This window comes from Mesoplodon mirus, assembly GCF_964341445.2.
Source record: "Mesoplodon mirus genome assembly, chromosome: 2".
In the NCBI taxonomy this organism is placed as follows: Eukaryota; Metazoa; Chordata; class Mammalia; order Artiodactyla; family Ziphiidae; genus Mesoplodon; species Mesoplodon mirus.
Window position 1 is genome coordinate 138,707,426 of NC_138977.1, and position 14,416 is coordinate 138,721,841.

The window sequence follows — 14,416 nt, forward strand, 5'->3', positions numbered from 1 at the left end:
CCATTGTATATATGTGCCACATCTTCTTTATCCATTCATCTGTCGATAGACACTTCGGTTGCTTCCATGTCCTGGCTATTGCAAATAGTGCTGCAATGAGCATTGTGGTACATGACTCTTTTAGAGTTATGGTTTTCTCAGGGCATATGCTCAGCTGTGGGATTGTTGGGTCATATGGTAGTTTAATTTTTAGTTTTTTAAGGAACCTCCATACTGTTCTCCATAGTGTCTGTATCAATTTACATTCCCACCAACAGTGTAGGAGGATTCCCTTTTCTCCACACCCTCTCCAGCATTTATTGTTTGTAGATTTTTTGATGATGGCCATTCTGACCAGTGTGAGGTGATAACTCATCATACTTTTGATTTGCATTTCTCTAATCATTAGTGATATTGAACATCCTTTCATGTGTTTGTTGGCAATCTGTATATCTTCTTTGGAGAAATGTCTATTTAGGTCTTCTGCCCATTTTTGGATTGGATTGTTTGTTTTTTTGATATTGAGCTTCATGAGCTGCTTGTAAATTTTGGAGATTAATCCTTTGTCAGTTGCTTCATTTGCAAATATTTTCTCCCATTCTGAGGGTTGTCTTTTCATCTTGTTTATGTTTTCCTTTGCTGTGCAAAACCTTTTAAGTTTCATTAGGTCCTATTTGTTTATTTTTGTTTTTATTTCCATTACTCTAGGAGGGGATCAAAAAGGATCTTGCTGTGATTTATGTCATAGAGTGTTCCGCCTATGTTTTACTCTAAGAGTTTTATAGTGTCTGGCCTTACTACAGTGTTATTATTATATATTATATGTTGTAATCGTGGAGACCATTTGAGCAAAATGTATATTTGATAAAACAACATGGAGAAAGTTATGATGTCATTTGCTGTCTGTCTTGTTCAAGATAGGAGATAAAACTTTATGATTTATGAATATAAGTGATGATATTCTACAGCTTCAATAATATAGTAGTTTTAAAGAAAATCATTCATTTTACATTTATATAATATATATTTGCTTTTCACATAAAATTATATTTATTTTAAAACATATGGAAAAGAAAGATATTTAAACACAGTATAATTATGTAAGTTGCATGTTTAGATTATTTTAATGTGATATGGTATGAGAATTATTCATGCCGTTTAATTTTCTTTGTAAACATATTTTCAAATGTTTACATAATATTTCATTGTATAAACTATCCTAAAGTGTAAATACATCTTTATTCTTGGATATCTTGGAATTTGGGAGAATAATTTCCATTAAACAAGTACTTAGACCTTAACAGAGCTATTATGAGATTGTGCAAAGTACCAAATTTATAAATTTATCAATTTACAACAGTGTGTTAAGAACTATACATGCTATTACTGTTTCATATTTTGTGTTGACAAATACCTTGGCGATAATTTTCTTGTGTATTTTGCCAAGGCATACCACGATAAAGACCTATACGTTAGAGATAATTTTTCTTTGACTATAATTCCAGAATATTATTGGGAAAACTAGATTAAAAGTTAAAGATTAAAATATAACAAACTATGAAAAAAATCATGTTAAAAAATTATAAGGAAATTCTTACTTCAAACCCTGATGCTGAAATATTTCTAATGTACTTCTGGACAATATAGATAACATAGGTATTTTTAAAATTCATTAAGATTAATTAATACAATTATGTTTAACACCTTCTAAAAAATAATGTGATGATCATTACCAGTAATGAAAAATCTTATACTATTTGTTGCATGTACAAGAAAATAAAAACTGAAGCTTTTAACCTATAAGAAAATCTGATATTAGATATGACTTGGGCTTAATCTCAGATGTACCATTTCCATTCTATGATGTATTGCTGGGGCCGTCTCATGATATGACTTGGCACAGAAGGCTTTCCCACAGTCAAGCACCCATCTCTACCAAGGATCAGTAGCACACCTGGAGCAGTTTCTCACAAGGTTTACAGTTCTCTCCTATGGCCTTGCTCCAGACTCTCAGGGGCCTGTATCATGATCCTCTTGCTGCTATATGCTGTAAGTCTCAGATTTGGCAGCCTCCGTTTCACCCAGGGCTGGAGTAGTATTCCTAGGTGTGGCATGTGATGTTTTAAGATCCAAAGAGGCCTACTAGGCCCTGTGCTTTCTTTTTGTGCTAGGGGATATAAAATGCAATAATTTGCCTCTTATTTTGGAAGCAATATCTAAGTAGGCCCCTGCCTATTGCATCCCTAATTTTTCTCTAAATTGGCATGTCTCTCAAATCTTTACAGGTCTTAACACTCAGTTCATGAAGCATGCATGTGTTACCAAGTCTCTAGTGTACTAGCCGTCTCTTGCTTGTCTTGTCCAGTTGGCATGATGTCATCGATATTAGTGATCAATGTGATACTCTGGGGATATTTATGTTGTTCAGACCTCTTTGTACTATGTTGTGATGGAGGGCAGGAGGGTAACACAGCTCTGAGGAGAACAGTAAATGAATTCATTCTACTTAAACACAAGTTGTTTCTGATTCTCTTTTTAATTGAAATGGAAAATAACACATTTCACTAGAAATGGTCAGATACGAAGTAACTGAGGCTTTATTAATCTGCTTTATTTGGCACAGTAGCAGTGATCAAGGATGTTGCCTGATTCAGCCTGCCCTCGTCTAAAATCATTCTCAAGAATATATCCAGTTATTTTTCCAGGGGCCAGACTGGCTAATCAAATGCAGAGAAGACTGAGAACATCACTACTGAATTCTTTAGTTCATTAATAGTGGTGCTAATTTCTACCATCCCATCCCTCTCCACCCCTGGGATGTAATATTATTTTTCAGTTACTACCTTGGTTGGGGGAGGTTAGTTTCATAGGTTTCCACCTGGCCTTATGTGCTATAAAGCTCTTCCCTATAGGCTACGTATGTGAGGGGTCGTTCTAACTGCAAAGTATAACAATTCAGATTATGTACCTGAGTACTGGAGAAATGAACATTGAATCAATCCCATTTGTCCACTGTGAGCTGGACTTTAGCCAGGGCTTCATTTATTACAGGGAGCCCGTAACACCTGACTTTACTCAGGTAAAGTAAAGTACTCAGGCCCTTTACAAGGGCCATGATGATGCCTTAATGTCAACTCAGACCCCAGTTCTCCCGCTATTTCAGTGTTCCTCCTACCTCAGTGCACAGTGACCTGAGTAAATGGCCATAGCTCCCCCTGAGGGAAAGACTGAAGAATCATTACAGTCTTGTAATAGCTGCAAGGTTCTCTCTTCCAGGGACTGGTCACTTTGTTACTCAGTGGATTCCAGATTTGAAAACTGGCTCAGGGAAATGAGTAACAGCTCATTATTCTTTATTGGAGCAATTGCCCTCATGCCTCTGCCCCTGCAGTTTTGCCTTTTTTTGGTTAAGCAGCACCCTTCTTGACAGCTCATCGGTTTTGCCCCCAGGGATGCCATGCTCTATTAACCTTCTGCACAACTCCCTGAGATTAAAGCCCGCTTGGCTTCTCCGCTGACCTTGCCTTGCAATTAATGTAATTGCAGCCTCCTGGCTTCTGATGATTAAACAGTGCCACCTGGCTTCTATTGGTGGGGGCATCATCACCCTGGAAGTTAATGAGCTTAGCTCCACGGCAGCTACAACTGTCTTCACCCCAGCCTGCAGAGATGAGCTACTGGTGAATTTCTTAATGATACTGAGCATTGTCAACAGAAGGAGGTGAATCTCCCCTCTCGCCAGAGGAGGCCTAACATCCTTAGTGAATGGTGTGTTCTCGCCTCCCTCCTGTGGAGCCCAGCCTCAGGTGGGTCTCCTTGTCTTTCTTATACCTCCATTCCAGAATATCCACTGACCTCAGCCTCTTTATTCCCTTCTCTGCCCTCTGTTAGGATAACTCAGGGGTTTCCACTTCGCTCAGCATAGGTCTTTGTTTTTCCTAGGACTCCGAGAACCACCCGGCAGGGAGTTTGCTCCATTTCCTGGGCTTCTTGCCAGGACCAGGGTGTTAAACCCTGTGTCCCGAAAACTATCAGTCCAAGTGAATAAATTCTTATTTGTCCAGTGTAGCCCCCTTAATCACTCATCCTTAAATTCCAACCCTAGGAGTGTTTTCCTGACTCCTACTTGTACAAGCTAGCTAATTCTTAAAACTCTGGTTGGATGGTCTGTTTCATCACTTATGAGGCCCAGCACTTCTCCAGGCAGGTTAGGGAGAGATGTCGCACTGGTGGCAGACAGAAAAAGTAATGAGTAGTTCCTGAAGGGTTCATCTCTTATGTAGCAGGTGGGAGGGGAGTGCCCTGCATAATCATAGTCCAGCATGGTGGAAAGGCCAGCTCTTGTGAAGGAGGGGCGGGCTACCTCTGTAAACTTAGAGGGGTTTGCAGGGTCTGCAGAGTCAGCATCCCCAGGTGCACACATCCACATCTCCCAGCTCATGTTGCAGGATCCCACATTTTCCTTGCCAAGTCCTTGACTTCCGCATAACACACATACGTTGGCTGAGTGTATTAGTCAGGGTTCTCTAAGGAAACAGAATCAGGAGAGAGAGAGAGAGAGAGAGAGAGAGAGAGAGAGAGAGAGAGAGAGAGAGAGAGATTGTATTATGACAAATTGACTCGCAATTACAGAGAAACAGAAGTCTCATCATCTACTCTCTACAGGCTAGAGACCGAGGGAAATCAGTTGTTCAATTCAGAGTCTGAAAGCCTGAGAACCAGGAAAGCCAAGGGCTGGTGATAAATGTCCCAGCTGAAGCAATCAGGAAAAAAGGGGAGGATTCCTCCTTTCTCTACCTTGTGTTCTGTTCAGGCTCCCAGCAGATCGGATAGTGTTCACCCACATCCACATAGGGAGAAGGCAACCTGCTTTACTGATTCCACCAATCCAAATGCTAATCTCATCCAGAAACACCCTCACAGAGTCACCTAGAAATAATAATTAATCTGGGCACCCCTTGGCCAGTCAAGTTGACACATAAAATATCACACACCATGCTGAGCATTCAAAAGTCTTTGGACTCTAAATTTTACAACTGTTTATTTGGGCTGCCTCTCAGCTATTTCTGCACCTCTGTATAAAATCTTTAGCCAATGACATACACATTTTGCTAGAGACTATCCATGCCCCAACCTACCAATCAGGATAGAATCCTCTTGTCTGCTGAGTGGTGAATGGGTCAGTTCCAAATCTCCATATCAGCTGCCTGCTTTCTGTTTTACTGAGAACTTTCCCAAGCTCCTACCATCTTTTTATATCTTTTATCTTTTAGATATCTTTTAGATCTTTTTATATCTACTATCCATATCTGCACACGTATACACTTTCTCTCTGCCTTTTATGCTGTAGGAACTCTCAGTGCTTCTATTTAAAGTCAATCCCTCCACTTTTGCAATAGATTCTATCCCCCTCACTTACTTAAATATATTACTCCAGCAATTTTCTCTTGTTTATATTGCATCATCAATTTGTCAGTATATCTGCATTCATCACTTCTCTTAACTGCTTATACTGTTAACATAGCACTCAGCCACCATAATCACTCACATAGACCTCTGTAAAGCCTCCTAAATATTCTCCCTACTTCCCCCTTTCCCCCACCCCCAGCCTATTCTCAACACAACAGAGGGAATCTTATAAAATTTAAGTCAGATCATGTCCCTCATAAAATTTAAGTCAGATCACGTCCCTCTTCTGCTCAAAATTCCCCACTATATTTCCATCTCAGCAGGCAAGATCTTATAATGCTCTACAGGGCCTTACATGATCTGGTTGCCCATTCCATCTCTGAACTCATCTCCTAGTACACTTTCCCTCACTCCATTCCTGTTGTATTTTCTCTGCATATTCTTGAATATGCCAGACATTTTCCACCTTAAGGAACTAGCACTAGTTCCCTCTCTAGGGAATACCCTCCCCTCAGATATTTACCTGGCCAGTGCCCTCACTCCCTTCAGGTATTTGCTCAGACATCACCTTTTCAAAGAGATATACTCTGGCACTCTGTTTAGAACTCCTGTTCTCATTAGCTTGTTTCATCTTTTTTCCCATAAGACATCTCATCTTCTAACATACAAGTGTGCTTCCCTAATTTATTACAACTGTTCTTTTCACTACCCCCTCTCAAGAGAATGTAAGCTCTGAAGATGATGTTTAATATGAAATGTGAATGAGAAGAAGAAAATGCATTCCTGGTAGAAATGCTAATGTCAGATCCCTAAAGAGAAATGGAGTAGCTGTTTCTGAGGAACCAAAGGAGGCCAAGCATGATGGAAGTTTAGTAGGGCAAGGTTTGCCCAGGATTGAGAGGGGATCCTGGAATGTAAGATTTTTCAGGGCTAAAATGAAGACAGTCTCAGGCAAGCCTTGTTCTTGGTATTGGGATAGGCAACATCCTAAGATATCCGCCAAGATTCTACCCCATGGTGTATGCACATCTTTTCCGTTATTCAATCAAACACTAAATCAGGTGCTGCTTTGAACTCCCTAATCAGTAGACCCTAATAAAGGGAGAGTATTCTAGATGGGCCTGAACCAATTAAATGGGCTGTTAAAAGAATCCAGAGGGATTTTACAAAAGCAGCACAGGTTCTCTTACTGACCTGAAAGCAAGTAAGCAGCCATGTTGTGAGCTTCCTCTGCAGGCAGGGGACACATGAGTAGGAATTGAGTGGCTTCTAGCGGCTGAGAGTGACCCCAAGCACCAGCCACCAAGAAATGGGGACTTACGTCCTTCAACCATAGACACTAAATTCTACCAACAACTTGAATGAAGTTGATAGAGGACCCAAGCTCCAGATGAGAACACGGCCCCAGCTGACACCTTGATTTCAGCTTTGTGAGGCCCTGAGCAGTGAACCAAGTTACGCCACACCAAGACTTCTGCCCTGCAGAAACTGTGAGTTAATAAATGGGTATTGTTTTATGTAGCTAAGTTTGTGGTAATTTGTTACATGAAAGTAGAAAATTAATACAGTGTTCTGAAGCAAGGAGGAGTTTTTAAGAGAGATTCCGACTACTAAAGGCAGGCTCTAGATCACGTAAGTCTTTTTTTTTTTTTTTTTTGCGGTACGCCGGCCTCTCACTGTTGTGGCCTCTCCCGTTGCGGAGCACAAGCTCCGGAGGCGCAGGCTCAGCGGCCATTTCTCACGGGCCCAGCCGCTCCGCGGCATGTGGGATCCCCCTGGACCGGGGCACGAACCCGTGTCCGCTGCGTCAGCAGGCGGACTCTCAACCACTGCGCCACCAGGGAAGCCCTAGATCACGTAAGTCTTAAGTCAGAGGATAGAGTTTGGATTTTATTCTTAGTGCTATGGGAAGATAAAAGAAGATTTTAAATGGAGAGGTGCAAGACGAAATAGTTTTTTTACCTGACATGCCCAAGAATCCTTAAAAATAATACTTATGTGTCAGATGCCTGAATCCTCACAGAGTTTATCCATCTCACCTCTAATATAGGTGTCTCAACAAAGTCCCCCAGAGTGGATCAATGTGATATCCTGCCAAATGTCCAGGGAGTTCTGATCTCTTTGGACTATATTATGACACACCGTGGGGGAGTTAATGCAACCCTGGGGCAAAACTGTAAATGCATTCTGTTGTCTGTTTCAGGTAATTGTAAACTTTTAGTGAGACTTTTTTTTTTTTTTTTACTGGTACCATTATACATAGAAAAGAATACGTTCACTAAATCAATGTACACATACCATGTGCAGAAGACTCTATTAACCTACTCTGAAAAAGATACTATATCTGGCAAGGTGGCTGCAGTTGGAGCTATTACTTGGTTAAGTTTGCAGTGGTCTATTTTCACTAGGATCTAATTTATGTGGGAAATAGAGATGTGTAAGAACCTACACTCCTGCATTTCTAAAATTCTTATTGGAGACAATTTCTATCACACTCCTCCTCCAAGGAAATACTGTTTATACTGTTTTTGATGTACTCTAAGGGCTGAGGAATGGCGGTGGGGCGGTGTTGTGATGGATAGTTTCAGATGCTGCCACTTGGCTTTCAGGTAACTGTTAATTGATCCCAGCTTTTTGTTGTTTTCTTGTAAAGCATACATTGAGTTTAGTTCATTCAATGCTATTTTTCCTAAACTTACTATTTCCTCCACATGTTTCAAACAACTGGTAAATTGCACATTCCTTTCCACTGGTAGATTATTCTGATTTATGAGTGAATTCTTAACAACTGGACCAACACCTCGTGCCAGGGAATTTCCTATGCTTACCTAACCACAGGTAATGGTGTCCTGCATACCAGCTGGCAATGAGTGATCCAGTTCCAAGATTCATCTCAGGCCTGCTTTCTTGGACCCACTCTTGACATCAACTGTCACAGTTTGGATCTCTAGGGAGCAGACTCTGAGATGACGTTAAATGTGCAGACCTTTTTTAAGGAGAGTCCTAGAAATTAATACTTATGGAAGGGAGGTAAAAGAAGTAGAGTTGGGCAGAGGAAAATGAGCAGTAACATGGGTCTGATAGCTTAACCCCATCACAGGGAGCTCTGAAGATAAAAATGACCCTTTACAGTGTCCATCAAAGCAGATATTACTGATTATCATAGGTTACTGTGAGTACTTTCTAAGAAAGCAGAAGTTTGTTTGATCTTCACATCAGTCATTTTTAATGAACAACCAGTTCAAATGGCTGGGCATTTTCATGCTTGCCTCAAGAGTCATAGGATATAATTCACGCTGGCGATGATGTGACCTTGGCTAAGACAGCTCTCTGCAGCTGAGGCAATCCCTAAAGGGGTTGACAGCTGAAGACTGTCTGCTGCTAGCATTCCCAGCAGCCAGGGCAACAAATTCTCCCTTTTAATGAGATTTGGGAAATGCACTTCTATGTCCATCAAAACCACTGTCATTGATTATCATAGGTTGCCAGGGAGTACTTCCTGAGTAGGGAGACATTTTTTTTTTTCATCTTCACATCAGTCATATTAATGAAAAGTCAGTACAAGCAACAAAGTACAAATGACTCAGTGACCCTCAGGTTCTCAGTCTAGCTGACACAGGCCTTGGGTAACCACACCTTGGTCATTACCATGAGGCCCAGCACTTCTGATCCTGATGTGAGGTGTGGAGATGTCTCTAAGGGACACTGTGTGGTTCTCTGAGTGCTCTGTTATGCTTCTGGCAGCTTCTGCTGACAGGCCCAAGGCCCCAGTGACCCCCTACTTGAGGTCACTGAGGATCAGAAGGCCCTACTAAGTGGCTTTTGCATAGAGAGCCCCACGCTGCTCTTGGTCAGATTTTACCTGTGGTCCAGGAGGCTGGGAGAGAGACAGTGAGCTTCTCCACCTTCCTAGTGTGCTTCTGCTTGTGGTAGACAACTCTTCTTGAGCATGAAGCTGAGGCTGCACTTTGCATTATGGAAGGGCTTCTTCCTGGTGTGGAGCTGCAGGTGGTTGATCAGGTTCTCCTTTCAGCTGTAGCACCTCTCACACTCATGCCACTGGAAGGGGCAGTCACTTGTGTACAGGGTGCCATGCCCTTGGAGTCAGAAGCACACCTGCTCTTATTGCATGTGGGGATACCGGCGGGGCTGGCCCCTCTTAAAGCCTGCTGGTGCCTGGGCAGGTGCCACCACTTCTGTGCACAGTGCATCCCATGCTCCCCATCCAGGTATAGCAGTGAGGATGGCAGGGCCTCCAAGTCTAACTGCAGCCAGCTGGGCTTCCTTCCATCAGTACCAGGAGGAGGGCCTCTGGGTCTGGGCGTTTACTGTGGTAGCACTCAGCTGTAGAGCTCATCCCGGGGTGGGGGAATTTGGTGAGGTACGTGGCTCTAGCCCATGGATCCCAGCTCCCTGTCAGCCTCTCTAACACAAAGTCTCCGGGCTCTCTTCTCAGGAGTTCCCTTCCTTTTGGTAAAGTGTGCATTTTGGAGGTTTAAGCTACTGCTCACGTCACCACCAGTGCCTTTCTGTATATGAAACTCTGCACTGAGTCTTTAATGCCCTTCAGTATCTCTCCATCAAGAAAGGAAATAGCTTTCCCTTTTAGGGCCCAGGGCCTTTCAAAGGGGAGATGCAGAGAAAGGATGACTGGGCTTCTTCAGGCACAAGCCGTCTCAACACATTGACTCCCAGAGTGCACAGGTTCCATTTTAGCACATGCCTGTGTACTTGAGTATGTGTTCCTGTGTGTGCTCGTGTGTGAGGGGTCAGCCGGTGTCACACTTCATACAGCCATAGCTCATTTTTGACATCCTGACCTCAGCCAGCTATCAGCTGAGCCAAATCTCTCTGGCTTCTCTCACTTGTCCCCTCTGTGGAGTTAACGCCACACATGGTCTAATTTACAAACTGCTCTCCTGCCATCTCCCCAGTATGTACACATAACACTGTATTCTGTCATATTTGTTGCACAGCTAACCCCCCCATTGTGGGTTCAGTGTTGTTGTTTTTTTTTAATTTTATTATGAGACTTTGAAAATCAAAGATTATGACCAGATACCCGAGTTATGTGTTCCCCAATATTTCATGACAGTTAAGAGTCCTAAAGATTTTTTTGGCACATAATAGGCTCATTTGTTGGTGCAAAGACAGGATCACGAGGGGAGGCTATTGCCTAATTTTGCAGATTAGGATATTTAATTTTATCCACATGCTAGTCATAAAATGCACACAATGCAACCTATCATTAAAATACCTTTTGGAGAGCTATTGCTTCACTATAAAATTGGTAAAACTTTCAATCAAATAAGATGAATGGAAGAGTCTCTGTTCTGTGCTTGGTGATCCACTCCCTTCTTTCATGCCCACGTATTATTTCCTGTTTCACACCGCACCATAACCCACGCTGGTTTGCACCAGATTGGGATATTCAATGAGTCGAATGCTTTATACTAACTGCAAAAACATCATTTTCTCTGATAATGCCTACTTCAAGATTAGAGCTTAAGAACAAAGTCTTTCTCACCTGAGTTTCTATTCTAATGACATCTGTTCCTAATTTGCTAATGCAAATATCCCTGATGGGCTGCAGGAGGATCTGTGGCCTGTTTCTTCTTTGACATTTCTAGTGTGAAGTGGAAAACAGTGCCTGGCACGAAGAAAAGAATGGAAGTTTTTTTTGAAGTTGTAATTATAAGCCTCTATACAAATGAAAGCTATTATTGTTCTTATTATTAATTCAATTTGTAAAATAAATATAATACTGATAATGGAATGATACATAACTATCAAAATCATCCACTCTATATTAGTGCTTATCAAACAATAAAGAAGAATCCTCTGGAATGTTTATATAATTGTAGATGTCTTGATCTCATTTCTCAAGACTCCAATTTAGTAGGTTTGGGTGGGGTTCAAGAATCTTTAGCAACCACGCTAGATAATTCTGGTGCAAGTGGTGAGCAGTCATTAGTTAGAGAGTTATGACAAAAAGCTTTTAGGTTCATACATTGGTTGAAATTGTTGGAAGATGATAAACTAGAATTTGAGTTTAAAGTTTATCCCAAACTCTTCCACCTTGAAGTCACTGCCAGAACCCAAGCCACTGCTCTTTCCATCATCACCTCCTAACTAACATGTACAGATACAAGGTTGGTGTGAAAGAATTCAGATTTAAAAACCTTACTGAATTTAGTAAGTTTTACTATGATGCTCATGAAAAAGCCAGATCTTTTGCACTTTAAATGATTCCATGTGACTATGTTGACATAAATATATTAACACAGATTCTCAGTATTCTGAATGATGCTTTGATAGGCAGAAATATCATTACATGTCTCTTTAAAAAACCTCGCACATGAAAGAATTTTGCTCTATACATTCTTTTGTAACCTCCAGGAGATATGAATACAAGTTCCTTACTTGCAACAAGAAAGCTGGAGATAATAAATAGATGTAAGAGTCCAAGAAAATCAACCCAAATCTATTTGGACTGTATATATCCTCTCTGGAGATTCTAAAGAATTTTTAAAAGATGCAAAGACAACTTATCCCTCTTTTCAACTTATATCCTGGTAGATACTGTGGTTTCTCTGGATAGACATTGAAATGCAGTATTAACATATGGTCCATATGCATTTCTAATTAAAATGTTCAATGTCAAGTACAGGAGATTCTTCTTTACATAAATTACTTTGCATTTTTCTTGGTTTTCCAAGCTGAGAATTTTTGGAAAATATCATTTGGCTGTATACTTTCATTGGGAATAATATTTTTGGCCTGGAGTTCTTATTGATGTCAAGTCTTGGCTTATACTAAAAGTGGGAAAGTCGAAATTGCTCAGCAGCAGTATATATGAACCCGGGAGAAAAACATGTAGGCAGTAAACCATGCTGGCATGATAATAGAGAAAACAGTAAGTAAAGTGAAGCAAAAGAATGTTAAAAAAAAAAACATACTGGGCTCTTTTAGAATTTAAAAAATCATGAAATCATGATAGATTTAATCTTAAATCTGACTGATTTATATATTTACAATTTGAGAAAAAAATCACTTAATCTTCTGAGTTAGTTGTGAATTCACAAGCTTTTATACCTTGTATCTTACCGTCACTTTTCAACCTGGCCACCCCCAAGCAAAACATACCAACGGAATGCGTATAACTGTATAATTCTTTCAGAAAACTAGGGCTTTTCTTTCTGTTGTTTGTAACAGTTTGTATGGACAGAAGAATTGCAGTTGTGAGTGTGAGTGTAAATTGTAATGCAAGTTCTTAGTAATTTTTATAAAAACCTCTTGTTTTACTTAAGAAACTGTATCTCACTACAATGAGAAATTAATGGGAGTTGAGAAAGGAGGGGTAAGATTTAGGAACGCAGTGAAGGATAATCTGAAGCACAGAAGTGGGGAGAGAGATGCCATGGCAGTCAGGAAGGGGTAATGGCCCAAGGATTAAGTGAAGATTCTGTCTCATTTATTGGTTAAAATAAAATCGAATTTGAAATTTTAATTTTTTAAGTTGTGTTAACATCTCCCAAATCAAAGAGTCATATGAAATTATTTTATTCTGGACTTGATTGAGGGTATAGATACTTCTCTTAGCTCTGAATCTTGGCAAACAGGAACTTGTTTCTTTTCCACTTCACTTTGTTATATTCAATCCTTTTTCTAGGGGTTAGCTTAAATGCCACTTCCTCAATTCCTAGAGTAGGTAATGGGGAGCATTACCCATTACCAACTCTAGTAATTGAAGAAGTGACATTTAATACATACTTCAATGTTTTGCTGGCATGAAGTTCATCATACTTCCTTCAAATTAATTGCTTAATGACTGTCTTCCTAACTACATTGTAAGCTACAAGAAGGCAGGGAGCACATCAGTTGTATTCAGAATGTAGCACTTTAGTAAACAGAGTAAGTGGTCAATAAATATTTGCTGTATTGTCTCTAGTGGGTGCTCTCCCTTCACACATCTTTTCTCAATGAGGACTTCTTTGTTCTACCTGGCCCCAAATTTCAGACATTACAGTCCTACATTTCTTTTTTTTTAGGTTAGACCAACTTGTCCCCAAAATTTGTGCTACAAAAATTAGTCTTAAAAGATATTCTGGCAAGAAGAAAAATCTAGGGTTAAACAGGTTTTGGAAATGCTGTGTACTATCTAGTATTCTTTATTGTTTGTTTTTTAGTAAAAATTATACTTTAACATGTCAAAGGCTTTACATTCTGTGATAAAGAAAACCACTTAACCTTATTTAACCTGTCATTTTATAGGCTTACTAGAACTTACAGTCTCTTCCTCATGACTTTTCCATTACATCTCGGTTTTTTTTTTTTTTTGTATTTTACTTTATTTTATTTTTTGAATTTTATTTTATTTTTATATAGCAGGTTCTTATTAGTTGTCTGTTTTATACCTATTAGTGTGTCTATGTCAATCCCAATCTCCCAGTTCATCCCACCACCACCCCACCCCACTCCCTACTTTCCCCCCTTGGTGTCCATACAATTGTTCTCTACATCTGTGTCTCTGTTTCTGCCCTGCAAACTGGTTCACCTGTACCATTTTTTCATAACATCTTATAGAACAATTATGTCACAAAACACCTCTTGGGGAAAGGTTGAGTTGTTTACAACAGCATGTATCTCTTGACTTATATCAAGTCCCTTTCCCAGCACACATGAATATCTAGTAATTATAAACTGGATTCTAGCCCCATTTTCACTATTTACTAACCATGTTACCTTAAGCTATAAAAACTCATGACAGTTCTATGAGGATCAGTTTTCCACTTCTGCAATATTATCTGATCTACTGTAGTGGGTTGAATGGTGGCTCCCCAACATATTTATGTCCTAACTTGCAGAATCTCTGAATATGACCTTATTTGGAAATAGGCTCTTTCCAGGTATAATCAAGTTGAAGATCTTGAGATGGGACCATCCTGGATTATCCAGGTGGGTCCAAGATCCAATGACAAATGCCCTTATAAGAGACAGAAGAGGAGAAAATGTAGACTTGGAGGAT